At 58.5% G+C, this 15,222-nt stretch overlaps 1 protein-coding gene across 5 annotated transcripts in view; it reads right to left on the bottom strand.

The window, feature by feature from the left end:
• The window catches only part of KCND3 (potassium voltage-gated channel subfamily D member 3), a 184,079-nt gene that overhangs the window by 55,181 nt on the left and 113,676 nt on the right, over positions 1 to 15,222 (bottom strand). The gene's annotated exons all lie outside the window — the stretch shown is intronic.

The following is a 15,222-nucleotide window of genomic DNA, read 5'->3' as shown; positions in this document are numbered from 1 at the left end:
CAAGCTGGGAAGTAAGAAAGAAGGGAGAGATGGGACTAAATAAGTCCAACCGAGAAACTAGAACTACAGCTGCAAAACACCGAGGCCCCTCGAGTCTGAGCCTGTGTCCTTTACGCTGTCACCACTGCTCCTTTGGCTGCCCCTTGCATGCTCTGGGGAGTTTCTGCAAACGATGGCAGACGATGCAGCGACCATTCTGTGTTGGCGCAAGATGGGGCGGGGGGTGGGTGGGTGGGCAGGGCTCATGCTCTCTGGGGCTCCGGCTCCCTCTGAGAGCGACAGCAAACATCCCTTCTTCCCTTTCCTCCACCTTCCACTTCTTCAGATGACCCCTGGGAAGCAAAGTAGCTGTACACACAGAGGCTTGGCTGACGCTTGTCAGGGACAGGAAGAGGCAAATGTCTAGGGCAAGAAACATGGGTGCAGGTGGAAGAGTGTTTTTCAGGATGGAAGAAAGGCTGGCTGGCTTCCTTCCTTCCTTCCTTCCTTCCTTCCTTCCTTCCTTCCTTCTTTCCTTCTTTCATTCACTCTCGGCCAGCCAACATTTTAAACAACCTCTTAAATATGCCAGATGGGTAGGAAAACGAGGCAAAGGCAAACGGGGCACAGATTCTGCCTTCAGGTTCACCACGGGCCTGCACACTTGTCTAGGAAGAGATGCTCCTTTTTCCAGGATGGAGGGAGGCCCTTCCTTGATAACCAACGCCGCTTCAAAATTACTCCTCCGTTGTCAAATTTTTAAAAAGCATCCTGCTTCTTCGATGGCAGACACACACTTGTATTTTTTGTTGGTCTCCATCATTTATCAACTTTCTGCTCACTGAAAACCAGCGGCACTTTATCTCACTCCAGTCCGGGCTCTGCCACCCTCCCAGGTGTCCACAGGGTCCATGTGGATAGCATCCCCTCCAGTCCCCGACTGTCCCTTCTTTGCAGGTCTTGAATCCGATGTTCCAGGGAAAACAGTGCCAGTTGCCCGTTTGGCACGCCCGCCACAAAGCTACCTGTGTCCCGCCTCTCCTTATCTCCGCCTCCCATCTCCCCGTGAAAGGCAGCCTTCCTCCTGCCTGAGCTGATCCCGCCCGCGTGCCCAGCGCCTCGTCCCCTCCTACCTCCTCAAGGGCGTCGCTCCGTCAATTATACCTTCATCTGACATCTTCTTCAACCTCTCCATCTCTACTGTTCCCTCCCCAGCTCAAGGCTCTGCTCCTTAAAGACAAATGCACCCCTCTTGCCCCTGCGCCCGCTATGGCCATTGTCCCTTTCCTGCGGCACGCTTCTTAAACCGGGCCACGCGCGTCCCCTCCACTTCCTTGTCTTCCGTTCACACGAATCCCTACCCTAAACAGAGACATGCGCCCACCAGGGCCGCTGACGGCCTCCTCGTCCGGATCCAGCAGCGCTCTGTCTCTGCATTGCCTGACCTCACATCGGCCGCTGTGGAAAATCCCGTCCTTGTGAAAATTCAATTCTCCCTTGGCTTCTGGAAACTAATTCTCTCCTGGTTTGTCTCCTGCCTTTCTGATCATGACTCGGATCCTTTCCCAGGCCCCAGACCTCCCTTACATGCAGGACTTGGCATGTCCTGCTATCTGGTTTCCGCTCTCACCTCTGACACCTCAAATCCGGCACATCCCGCACGGGCCTCACTGTCCTGTGTCTTCCCTCTTGTTCTCAAGCTCAAGGAATGCTGCCCTTTGGTGACCGAGTCACCCCGGCTTTTACTGCTTATAACTGCCTTATATATTAACTCTAAGCAATGCGAGTGAGCTATGGAGAGATTTAGCTAATAAGTGGCTGACCTAGGATTTGAACCCAGAGAGCCTGGCACCAGAATCCATGCGCTTACCCACTAACCCACTGCCTCTCTGTAACGAAAGCCTGTGGATTCTACTTCCTTAATAATTCAACATCACCATCCCCCTGGACCACTGCCTCCTAAAGGTCTGGTTTTGCTGCAACCTTGTTCCCTATAATTCATTCCTCAGTGGGTCTCCATGTCCTTCAGGATAAAATCAGAGTCCTTGGGTGGGTAGACAAAGCCTGTTTTTACTTCTCCAGTCCCAACACGGCTAGAATTATGGTGGCCACATAATTCATCGTCCTAACTAGGATTGCCTGAGAGCGAACAAGGGCCTGTTAGTAATTAAGCTGGGCCAATGGGTGTAAACTAGGACAGTCCCAGGCAAACTAGGATATATGGTCACCCTAACTACCATCCACTAGATTGAAATATCTGCCGGTCTCCAAACACACTCTGTTCTTTCACCTCTGGGCCCAGGAATCCTCAGCTCCCTCTGCGGAAGAGGGCCACTTGTCTCCTTCCAGGGGCTCCTCCCCGATGCCACTTCCCCCAGGTCATGTAAGGCACCTTTCTTCTGTGTCTCCTTTATGACGCTCTCCGCTGCAGCTGCTGACAGGAGAATGGGAGCCGGTGTCACAGCAGCGTGGTCAGGTGTAGGGGCGGGGGAGCCAGGCCACCGGGGTTGAATCTCGGCCCGCCCACGCCCTTGTTAGGCTCTACGGGACGTGAGACCAGCCTGGCACATAGCAAACACTCGCTGAGCATGGCCACTATCATTTACTGAGCATTTGCTACGTGCCAGGCTCGGCGGGGCATGTCACGCTCATCCCACGTACTGTCTGTCACAACGGCAAGTGTCGTGATCATCTCGAACCATCTCAGTTTTACAACTCGAGAAACTGAGTCCTAAAGAGGTTCCTTGCCCAGGTGGCAACACGGCTGGAGGCCAGGTTCCGGCCTGGGGCCAGGCCCCCCGGCGTGCGTGGCGCCCGTGGGGTTCCCCCCAGTCTCCCTCACCCGACCGTCGGCCACCTGAGGGCAGAGACGGCGCCTTTTGCCTCAGTGTCCTCGGCCCGGGGCTGGTGGCTGGCCCAGTTCAGTAAATGTTCGCTGGAGGAAGAAGTCGCTCACGAACTGGCGACCAGGTGAAGGCGTGCTCCTGCTCACGCCAAAATTAAAAGCCAGGAGTGAGGGAGGAGGGAGGCACGTCCAAGGAGCCGGAGGGGCTGAGGCGGGAAAGGCGCCTCTCGCCAGGTGATGGGGGGCGGGGGGCGCAGGGCCTCTCCTCGCAGGATTCGGGTTTTTATGTCAGAGAAGAGACACCGCTGGATCTTTTCCTCCCATAATTTAGGCGTCGAACATATACTTATTGGGGAGGAGGGAAGAAAACAGTGTACGAGTGTGTTTGCGTATGTGCATTTGTCTTTCGCTGCAATTCGGGCCCCTCCGTGTCTCTCATCCAAGATAAAAATAGCCCAAAGGAAATAAAAGTCCTTCCTTCAACCATTTCCAGGTTCTTTTCTGGAATAAAAGCTGCAGGAAGGACAGCCTCGAATGCCGTGGACCTTAGGTGATACACAGTAACTCAGCGACAGTGAAGACGTGTGTGTGTGTGTGTGTGTGTGTGTGTGTGTACACGCATGCGCGTGCGTGCGTATGCATGTGTGTGTGTAGGAGTGATCTAGGTGGGGGTTGGCATATCAGTCCCCATTCCTGAGGCTAAGCAGCAGCAAATTAACAAAAAAAAATATTCCTACCAGGCCTCACACTGCTAAAGAGTAAATATAATTATCCTTAATCAATACAGGCCCTTCAGCGCTCGCTAATGGCTGTCCTGGGCTTAATTGTTCACAGCAGTCGGGGAGCAAGGACGGAGGGAGAGGCGTCCTCCAGCTTCCCCCTGCCAGGGCAGGCTGTCCCGAGGCTGCGGGCAGGGGCCCCAGGACACATGAGGGGGAAAGTCGGAGGTAAAGCTGGGCAAGGAGAAGCTCACGTGGTTTGGCCCAGACTGACCGCGCGGCCACCCGGCGTGGCAACCCCACGGCCCCCATGTGCCTCTGAGGACGCCCTTGCCAGCCCTCCTCCCAAGAGCCCTGCTCAACCCGGAGTCTCTCCGCTTGCTGATCCTCGGAGTGTGGGGGCCCGGTTCCTTGCTCGGACTCTTTTCCTCTGTGAGGAGTTTCCTTCGGTCCCTTTGTCCATTATTTCAGGGACCAGATTTCCTGTCTGGTGCTCCAACCCCCTCGTGACAGGATTCCTCATCCTGGGCCCTCTATAGACCTGCCTTCTATTAGACCTGCGGTGTGGCCGCCATCGGACACCCCCCACCCTGACTCAGCTCTCGCCTTTCTGAAGGCCAGAGAGAGTCCCTTTCTCTTCTAGGGAACGCGCCAGAGAAACCCGTACGTTTTCTCCATCTCATTGTGTTCCTTCCTGCTCGATCTTAGCAACTTCTCCTCTGGTCCTCTTCTCTGTGGGGCTGGAAAACATCTGATTCTCCTCCAGCCAACCCCTGCACAAGAATGTCACCTCCCCTGGTCCGGTCCTAACAAGCTCTGTGTAAAATTTCAGATCCCCTGGCACCCTCGGTTGGCCTGTTCCCTGCTCCCTGATTAGAGAAGCCCAAATTGCCTGAGTGCTAAAAATAGCATCTTCATCAGTCACTAACCAACCTGATAAGTAGCAACCCCAACACCCCCTGCCCAGTGTGCCTGGGGACACGTCGCCCAAGCCTCTGCTCCCTCAGGAATCCCTGGAGGCTGCAGCACCATTTGGAGACCCCCCAGAACTGGCCCACAGGCCTCGCCCCCCTCGGAGCATGTCCCTTACTGTGAAAGATAACCAAGGTAGGGGCATGTGATCGGTGGGTGTCATCACAATCACTCTGGGGACCTTACAATGCACAGGCCGTGGGTCACAGCCTGGGCACCCTGCATGGGAGCCTCCCGGAGGACGGCAAGGGGCTGCGTGCCCATTGGGACCTCGGGTGATTCTGACGCGGCTGGTTTAGTCACCGGCTGCTGGGAGCCACCGCACCAGGTGACTTTCCCATGTTTGTCCTCAACTACTAGGAAGCCTAGGAACTGGGAAAGTGACCGGCGACTTCACTGGGGACAGAAGGCCAGCTTCATGTTCAAACGGCCCATGACACATCCACACGGGGCTCGAGCCACAGTCGCCAAGGCTGAACTGAGCATGTGTCTCGGCTGCAGAGAAGAGGCCTGTGTAGGGTGTGTTCTCCACGACAGTCGTGTGGCGGCTGGGAGGCCGGTCCTCCACACCGGGATGCCTGTTTATCTCTCACCTGCGTTACTGTCAACCTCCCGTAACGCCCAACTGTTTACGTCCATACTGACTTTATAACCTGTTGCTTTTGACCTGGAAACTCCTAATCATCCTGCACGACTGAACCTGGACACTACCATCCCTAGGAAGTCTTCCCCGAGCTGCTATTCTCCCCCTAAGTAATGGCTCCTTCCTCTCTACACCCCCAAAAGGCTTTTCTTGGGAAGGACACAGTCCATGGCTTACAGTGTGTTTTGTCTGTCTGTCCGTGTCCTCCCTAGACCAGGGCTGCGATCGTGTCTCATCATCTTGGCTTCTTCTGAGTCTAGAACGGCCTCTGCTGCACAGCATGCACACTCGCTGGGTGCAAGGTGAGCCCCTGGCTGTGGAGCGCGGGCTCCGAGGGCTGGGACCCTCGCGTCTACGAGCCCGCGGTGCTCCGCAGAGACGCGCACACATGCCTCTGGGGGACACAGGAACCGGCAGTGCTGGTTCTGCACCGACCTCGTCTGCACTCAGGGAACATGCCGACGGTCCCGCCACTGGCTCCTGGCAAATCCCGTCACTCCCTTCTCCGCTCAAAGCTCCGTAAACGCGCCCGCCGCGCTGCAACCACTTGTTTACGAATCTGTCTCCCCACCAGACGCGAGCTCCTCGGGGACAAGCCTGTTTCTCGTGCTTCTCCGTGTCCCCCGCCCCGGCGCCTAGCAGGGCGCCTGGCACCTGCGAGTGCTCGGGGCCTGCGTGAGCAGCGAACCGCAGCCGGGCTGTGTGTGGGTGTGGCTGTGGGGCCAGCAGTGGCTCGCGGCTCGCGGAGACCCTGGACCCAGAGCGACGCGGCTCTAAGACCCTCGTAGAACTGTCTTGCCAAATGCCACTGCCCACTTGGTAAGAGCGAAGCGCTCGGGCAGTTTGGAAAGATGCGGCTCCTCGGTTTGGCCCCCCACAGCCTCCGCTTGTACCTGTCCCTCAGGCCCCAAGAGCACCTGACTCATCCACCTTTATAGCTGCCGCCGCCTGGAGACGGGACTGTATGCGGAGGTCACGGGGCTCGTGCACTACAGGCTCAGGTCCGCGGCCTGCAGGGTGAGCAGAGCCTCCCCTTGTCTTCTCGCGCTCCGAACCACCTCCGGCTCAGTATGAATCAGGTGCCCGCTACGTCTAAGTCCCTGCTCCAGGTGCCGAAAGCACTCTTCTGGAAAGAGATCCTGAGGGGTCTGTGGCTGTCACAGTGGGAAGAAAGTGGGCAGGAAGAAGACAGGGTGGGGGCTGGACCAGTGAAGCAGGTCCAGGGACGATAAATCACAGACGCTGGGAAAACAGCTTCGGCACCTCGGGGGGCACTGCGCTCTCTGCGACCTGCTCCGCAGCCTGCGGCGTGGCTGGGGCGCCCTTCTTGGCGTGGCTGGGGTCCCCTTCTCAGCGTGGCTGAGGTGCGGCACGGCTGGGGTCCCTTTCTCGGAGCTGGTAAGGACCGGCAGGGCACAGATGCTCAGAGCTGGGCGTCCACGGCCTGCGTGTGCCGGCCCAGACGGCTTCCGGCCTGGTGCTGTGCTCTGTCCCCAGCACCTCGCTTAGGGGTAATCATTTTAATAAATCCGAATTGTGGGACTCTTGCCCGCGAGTGCAGCCGAAGGCGGATGCACGGTGCAGACAGGGGAACGCAGCTGCGGGGGGTCACGCACACACTCGCCCCCAAGCGAGCTTGCGGCTCCTCCAGACCAGCAGGCGGGGGAGGGGGGGCGTGCTCTGGCCTGAAAAAGGAGCCAGCGCCTCCTCAAGGAAAAGAAAACTCGCGGCAGTCACAACCTCGAACCCGTGTAGTTACAATCGCCTCGGTTTCCGCGACGTCTGCCCCTGCCCTCACGTGCAGCCGGGCTCGCCTGCCTGCGGTGGCCGCCCTCCCGCCGTCCCCCTGCCTGGCACCCCTTCCCTTTCCACGTCCTCTGCTGTCCCAGGGCCCGGGCTCCACACTGCGTCACCCCGAGCCTCCCCGGGGGCTGCGACGAGCGGAGCGTTATTGTTATTCTCGGGATGACAGTGGCGGCGCGAACGTGCCGAGGCCGGGGCCGGCACCTCACGCGCCTCACCTGCCGGTGCTCACGGCGACGCTCTGAGGCAGCTGATAACGCCGGCCGCACTCGCACGCGGGGAAACTGAGCGTAAGGAAGATAAGTCGGCTGTGCCGGGCCACGGGACGGCCTGGCCTGCGCGCTCCCCGTTATGCTCGGGGACACGGGAAGGGAAGAAGCAGCCTCGCGTCCCAGCGCGGGCACCTCGGGCGGGTCATTTCATCGTTTTGAGTCGTTTCATCTTTCCTCTCTGGAAAAGTGCGATAATGAAACTTGCCTTCAGGGTTTTCTGATGTGGGGATGAAACGAGCCGCGTCTGCGACAGGGACAGGCAGGCAGCGCCCCGCGCCAAGGCCGGGGCGTGGGGGGCAGAAGCGCACAGCGGCTGGGCCGCCAGAACCCGCCATTGGGGTCGAAGGCCCTCCCTGCGTCTCCCAGCCCACGCGCTTCCTTCACGCTGCCCGAACGCAGCTTCTCGGGGGCCGTCCCCGGCCACTCGGGCACTCGGCAGCTTCTCAGGGGCCGTACCCCACCGGCCCGAGCGGCGTGGCAGCCCCCAGCACTGCACCGTGGAGGCGGCGTGCCTGCGGGGGTCCCCGTCCCCCTCCCTCTGCCTGGTGCTGCGTTTTCCTCAGGACACCCATCACCTTTCTCATACTGCGCATTACACTGTTCGTTCCCATCTCCCCGCCCCCTGGCCCCTGCTCCCCACTAGCGTGTAAGCTCCATGAGGACAGGCGTGTTCACCCCTTTAGTTCACTGTTGTGTTCGCGGCACTAGGAACAGTGCCTGGCATGTCACAGGTGCTCAGCAAATGTCTGAATGGCTCCCTGATCGAAGGTCCTTTGAGGCAGAAAAGGTACAGGGGGTCCATTAGGACATGAGCCCCCCCCCTCCCCCCGGAATGTTCCCTACGCCGAAGCACGGCCTCCAGCTCAGAGGGCCAGAGCCCAGGAGGCGGTGTGGCTTGGAGCAAGGCCACTCGCCAGAGTAGTCACCAGGCAGCTGCCTATTTGGGAGCCTTCCTGGCTGGGGGTGGTGTTGCCAGATGAAATACAGGACGCCCAGTTAAATTTGAACTTCATATCAACGCGAATAATTTTTTCGTACAGCTATGTCCCGTGCAATATTTTGGTACACACTTAGGCTGTGAATAAAAGTATTTATTGTCCTGTATTTTTATTTGCTAGATCTGGCATCCCTAGCTGGGGGACGTGTTTGCAGGGCCCCCCGAGGAGATGCAGGCGTCACGAAGAGCCCCTCAGCCACCACCGGGCCTCCTCCTGGGCTGTGGGGAGGGCTCCGCAGAGAGGGGCTTTGGTGAGCTTGCGGGCGAGAGAGAGAGAGAGAGAGAGAGAGAGAGAGAGAGAGAGAGAGAGAGAGAGAGAGAGAGAGGCGGCAGAAGGGCTCAGGGGCGCGGGAGGGCGAGACGCTGACCTCTGCCAGTGGGCGGAGGCTGCTTCTTCGGGGGTGGGTGTGAAGGGTGAGGATACGGGCGTCTCCCTTGTGGCATGGGTACCTCTGCGTAGTTGCTATTGGCTACTGAAACACCTCCCCTATTGCAGATGCCTGCACCCATTAATCTCAAGGGAGGCGTAGCCTCTGCTTCAGAGATGAGGAGATTAAGGCCTTGAGCTTCCAAAAGCACAGCCCGTGTCACCCGCTGAGCTGGCGCTCGGACCCTGGCCTCCTGACTGGGCTGGACTCGCGCCCAGTCTGTGTCACGAGCGAACTCTGAAGCACCTGGAGAATCCCGCTCATACCTCTCGGGAGCCTGTTGAGTCCCTGACACCATGTCACAGGCAGAGTCTGTGGTCACTCCTGAGCCGTGGTCGGCCACCCACCCCACCCATGCCCTGTCTCCCTGGCGGGCTGCTCTCATCACCTTTGGGGCCACTCTGTGAAGCCCAGGTCTGTAGGGCCATGGGGGAAGCCAGGCTGAGGTTGGACCCAGACTGACCCCTCAGAACCAGAGGTGCAGCCCCCACTAGGCTGCAGGAGCAGGACTGCTGCCTTCCCCTGCTTGCCTTGCTCAGGGCTCCAGGGCCTGGGCTGCTCCCCATCCCGCGGTCCCCCAGGTGTCCCGTGGGGCAGCCTCCGGGCCTCCCCGGTTTGCTCCACCCCCATCACCAGGGCGAGCCCACCTGTTTCCCTCCTGGTAGGGTTCTTGATGCCTGTTATCCAAAAGCAAACTAATCTCATCCACGCTCCAAAGGTCAGAGCTTTGTTCCAGCAAGTGAGGTCCAGGGACGACTCTAATCACCAGCCTGTAATTACTTTTCGCACCTTAGCTGCATCTTGAAGGTCCTCTTTGAGCAGAGTCTGTGTCTTATGCTAATGACCACACACCAGGCAGCCGGGGGAAGGAGCACGTAGGAGCAAGGAGGCTGCTGGGTCCCCTCTTCCAGACTTCCGGGATTACGGGGAGCTGGAGGTACATTTCCTGCCGAGTGGGCCAGAGTCAGCATCCTTCTCCCCATCTGGGAGGGACCACACATCTCACTTAAGACCTTCTCTATGACCTCCTTCCGCATCTCCCACCACTGACAGATGGCACACTCAAAAAGGGTGGGCAGGAAGGCTGCAAACGGTCTCCCTACAGAGGCGTGAGGAAGGTCCCTGAAACCGTGAGGGACAGCCCAGCCCCCACGGCAAGTAAGGCAGAACCGTCACCAAGCCTTGGCCGGGGGGACGGAGGAAGGAAGTGGCACCAGATCCCAGGGAAGGGGCGCCCTGGAGAGGAGCTCTGGCCTTGGGCGTGGGACAGAGCCGGTCCAAGGTGACCTGCAGGACGCACCCCCATTTCTCCCTCCTCCGTCTGTCCGAGCTGCTGGCAGGGCTCCCGTTGGAAAAGCCGGCCGGAGGCAGAATGCAGGGAGGGAGGAGGGCGAGGAGGCCTGAAGGGCACCCTCCGGCCCACCCGCCCTGGACGCTCCCTTGGGAATAACTAATGGGGGGCTGGTGGGGGGGGTGGTTCTTCGCTCCCGCCTCACTCAGGACGAGAAATGAGAGGACGGCGAGGGTGCTCTGTTCCCCGCGTCAGGTTCTGTGAGGGCACTGCTGTGGTGCGGGCGGGCGCTTTCAGAAGTTTCGGGAAAAGGAGCACACGATGTGGTCTCGAAGCCGCGGGGCCCTGGTCTGTGTGCGACTGTGGGGATGTCGCGCGCCCTCCTGGAGTTCGTGTTCTTGTCTGCGAAGTGTCACCCTGACCGCCTGGCTGCGAGGACGACGTAGGGTGACGTGAGGGGGAAGCTGTCCACACGGCGCAGACGTAGGGCGGGTGTGCGACGAGCATGACCAGAATCGGGGGGGGGGGGAGGCTGTCCTACCCCGCCCCCCGCCACCTCTGCCCGCCTTCCTCTGGCCAGATCCCCAGTGTGGCTCTCTAGCCTCCGCCTCGCCTGGGGTCGGCTCTAGGAAGCTGGCTGCCAGCCCCACGTCCCACCTGCCGATTGCCATGGTGACGCTCATCAGCACTGAGCTCGTCCGGGCACTGTCCCTGTTTGCTGGCGAGTCCTGGCTCCAGGCCCCAAATGACTGCGCTGTGCTGCTGGGCACAGAAGTGAGCGGGAGGGGGCCGGGGGCCCAAAGGAGGCAGCGGAGGGAGGGGGGCCCCCTGCAGGCCCTGGCCCGGGCCCCCTGGGCCGGCCGCGCAGCAGCGAGGGGAGACGGGCCCTTCCTGCCTGGGAGAAGCCAGCAGCCGCCTGTCCGCCTCCTCAGCTGGAGCTCAACTAAGGTGATTAGGAGTCTGGCTTATGGTTGGTTATTCATGTGCCCGTCACACAGCCTTTCTGTGCAGGTCCCTGTCCCAGGCGCTTCGTGGCTACGCCCCCTTCTTTAACTTTCTCTGCCTCCACCCAGTTCCCGGCACATCCTGCGCCCGCGCTCCTGGATTCACCTACAAATTGTTAAGAAGATCTGGATAATGTCTTAAAGTTCACCAAGCGCTCTCCACACCCATCACCTCGTGTAAGTGTCCCGGCGGCCCTGCCTGCCTACTATCACTGGCGTCGCCCCCCATTTCACAGATGCCCCGCTGCCTCGGGGCTCCGCACCCCCAGGAGAGAGGGTAGGCTTCTGTGCAGGGCCGGCATCAAGGAGAACAGAACAGTCTGCGACATTCCTAACGTGCCACTGCTGGGTGCCCGGGGCCCCAGGTGGTGCGGACGGGAGACGATATGCGACCACGGGCCGATGGAGGGGCCTTCTTGGGGTGTACTGCCCTCTGCCCCCTCTCCTGGCTGAGCTCCGGGGGCTTCTTTGCCAGCAGGACAGCATGGAAGGTAAACATCTGTCACTTACTGGGGGCGGGGCGGGGTGCTGCAAGCCTCTGATGGAAGCAACCTGGTAACCGCTGCTGTCTCAGCAAGGCTACGCCTGGCTGGGGGTCCAGGGGACCCCAGCTGCCTTCTCTGCTCCGCTCCACTCAGGGGTACCCTGAGAACTCCGGCCATGCCCCCGGTCTCAGTGGAAGGGCCACCCGGCTTTAGGGCAACTCGCCCGCCCACTCGTGCCTTCCCTGGAAGGCTCCCTCTGACCGCCCTACCTAACGAGCCCTCCGTGACTCTTCGTTTTCTTACAGGATTTTTCTTAAGAACATACATACTCACCCCAGTAAATTATGATGTTATTTCTTCACTGTCCATCCCTTCCCCTAGAATAGAATTTTCATAAAGAAAGGGTACTAAACTAAATATTAGGTGACCGAATGTATAAAAGAATGAATGAAACAAACTGGACCTTTGGGAAGGTCCAATTTACATTTATGAGCACTTACTATGCGCCAAGCACTTTTACTAGGGCTTTTTAAAAAAGCCTTTTGATTCTCACGATAACGCTAGGAGATACCTTTTGGTTCCCCGTGTCACAGATAAGGAAGCTGATGCTCAGAAGGTTACCTGACTTGCCCAAGGTCACACCCCAGCTGCCATGTTCCTCATCACAGAGAAAGACACCATCAAACACAGGGCTGCCCAAGTCGGCGAGTTGAGGGTCACACCTCCTCCATCCTCCCCACCCCACATCTCTCACACACACACACACACACACACACACGCACACGCACAGTCGCCAGGTCCCGTTACTCCACTACCGGAAGATGCCCTGACATTGCCTTATCCCTTCTCCCTTGTCGTTTTCCTAGGCTAACCCACCACCTTGACCTTACCTTGACCCTTCAGGGTCTCAGTTTTCTTCTCTGTAAAACAGGGGCCCATTCAACCAACTCCAAGCCCAAGTCCCTCCAAAGGCCCACCAAGCGGGGTGACTACCCGTCCTGCTTGGCAGGCCTGCACTGTGACTTTTGTGGGCCCTTTGCCTTCATTTCATAATCTTCTTTCTCCAAAAAAAAGTAAAAATTGAAAAGTATACTTACGACTGCATTGGTATAAAGAAAAAAATAATCCTGACTGGATTGATTATGATATATCCATTATTATCATATCCATTTTTTTCTTCTGATTAAAAACATTAAAATTAAGACCTTTTTGCGGGTGTCTAAAAGCATCGTGGACCCTAAACGGTGTGCCTGCCTGTCTATTGTGCCTGCCGGACAGGCTGGTTTTGGTGTCTTGAGCCCAGAAAGTCCCACATGCTGGGAAACGTGTCAGCCCCAGGCGAACTGGGTCTGTTGGTCACCCCACTGCAAGGCCTCCGTGGACGCAGCTCTGCACGGCCCCTCTGACCTCGGTGTTTACTCCCGTCCCTCGGCTAGCTCCACCCCTGACACGTGGGCACCCCGGCCGGTCCCTGATCAGACTGGGCACACTCCTGCCCCAGGGCCTTTGCACTTACTCCTCCCGCGGCCTGGCATAAACACTCGGCTAACTTCGTTCAGATCTTTGCTCAAACGTCACCTCGTCAGTGCAGCTTTCCGCGGCCACCAGTGCCATACGCCTCTCCCTGGCCTCCCTTCCTCCCTCCTACACCTGTCCAGTTCTTTCTCCACACAGCAGAGAATGACCTTTCAAAAAATCAAACTGATCATGTCTGTCTCCTGTTTAAAAACGTGTCTAGGTCCTCATTTCCTTTAGAAGATCCGAACTCGCCAGCATGACCTACGAGGCCTTGACGCCCCGACGCTCCATTTCAGACAGCACAGTCGGGAGCGACGGTGCTGACCCCTGCGCAGCCCCTGCTCTCCCGAGGCCCTGCCTGGGCACGGCCTGCACGGGTGGCCTCGTGGGAAGCCATCCGGGGCCCCGGGCCTCCGCGTCACCTCATCTAAGACTCGAGAAGGGACCTCGGTGTGCCAATGCGGGACTTGGAATTGGTGCCGCTGGGAAGGAAACGAATGATGGGCTCACCCCGCGAGGCCCTGCGGTTGGGGTTTTACTCTCGTCCTGAGCCCGGCTGGAACCTCTGGGGAGACCCTGAAGGACACTGCCCGTCCCCTCTCCCCCCACTCGGCAAGGGAAGCTATGCCAGGATTTTACTTGGAAATATTTGCCTTCTTTTACCTCTGGGTATCACTGGAGGCGCTCCAGGAGCCGCAGGAGAGGGCGTTTACATGATCCAGGTAGGAAGCACTTCCTGCCCCTCCCCCATATCTTGCATGCTACACTTTCACTCCTCAGTGGAGATGGAGAGCCAGGGGACTGTCCCACCACAAAGGCCAGTGTCCATGAGAGCTGAGCTCCACGAAAACGATGCAAATGATTGTTCGTCGAGCCTTTACCACGCGCCGACCACTGCGGAGAGGAGGCCGGCTGGTCCTTGGCACTCTTCGCGCATAGGGTCACGTACGCCTCACAGCCGCCCTAGGAGGTGGGTGCTATTCGATGAGGCGAGAGTGTGGAGTGAGGCTCCTCCAGCCCGCGATGCCGAGGTGGCAGGAGGTGCGGGAGAGCCTATCCCCGCCCTGGGAAAGCAGCCTAGGGACAGCCAGGGCCCATCTGCGGAGAGGAGGCCGGCTGGTCGGCGCCGTCCCGCTGCAGCGGCCGCGGCAGTGGACGCAAGTCCGCAGTCCCAGGTGCTACCGACAGTGGTTACCGCGGCGGTGCCTGGAACACGGGCGACACTCAGGGAAGTGTGTGGCGCATACGCGCGTTTATTGGTCACACCTTGTCTCTCCGAAGCCACATAAGAAACCTTAAGAAGCAGCTATTAATTCTATTTAACAGACGAGGAAATAGCAGCTCAGAGAAAATAAGTAGCTTAACTGAGGACGTGCAACGCGTGGATGTTGAAGCCAGGCTTAGGCCCCAGGACGGTCTGACTTGCCTCTAACGAACGGCTCAGGCGCTTGGTTAATATTTGTTAGGTGACTAATGAAAACTGGGCCGCTGACAGCTCTACCTGAGATAAGAACAGGGGGAGAGGCGTTCTGGGCACGGGAGCGGGATCTGGAGCACAGCATCCTGGTCTTCCCCGCCCCCACCGCCCCGGCTCGGAATCTCGCTCTGTCTGTGCTGCTAACGACGACCCTGGCTCCCAGGTTCCCTCCTAGCCCGACCCAACCTTGAGCTGCAGCTGTGAAATCACAGTGACAGATCCAGTTTAGTTCCCAGGATGAGACCGTGACTATGTCTGCCTCAGCAGGGAGCTGACCCCTCCTCCGTCCTTGCCCTGTGACAAACTGAGCTCTCCTTTCTCAGTCAGGTAGCTCTGAAACACCACCTCTTCCATCGAGCCTTCCTGGATTGACTAGATATCAGCTGTCAGCTGATGGAGGTTCTTCCATCCATCTAGAGAAAGCTTTGAGCCCAGATCTCAGCCACTGTCTATCCCTGTCTTCTCGGATTATTGACAGGACATCTCTCTGAAAGTTTAGGTCCCAGCAAGGAGGTCTCCCTGTGGTTCTGGAGGGAGGTCCTCTTCCAAGCAGGAGCTGCCGGCGGAGCCTGTCTCACCAGCTCTCATTTCCAGAGGGCCTCACAGGATAAACCCACCGGTTCAGGGAGCCTTGTGAAAAGCCCAGGAACAGTAGAGTGTGTGTGTGTGTGTGTGCGCGTGCGCACATGTGCAGGCTTGTGTGTGTAGAGAGAGAGACGGGGAAGAGAGTGGGGTAGGGGGAGAGAAGGAGGGAAAGAGAAAAGTGGATAGCATAGATAATTTTTGGTA

This window comes from Rousettus aegyptiacus, unplaced genomic scaffold (genome assembly GCF_014176215.1).
Source record: "Rousettus aegyptiacus isolate mRouAeg1 unplaced genomic scaffold, mRouAeg1.p scaffold_m13_p_17, whole genome shotgun sequence".
In the NCBI taxonomy this organism is placed as follows: domain Eukaryota; kingdom Metazoa; phylum Chordata; class Mammalia; order Chiroptera; family Pteropodidae; genus Rousettus; species Rousettus aegyptiacus.
The sequence above is the reverse complement of the archived record's forward strand: the minus strand, read 5'-3'. Positions and strand labels throughout refer to the sequence as shown.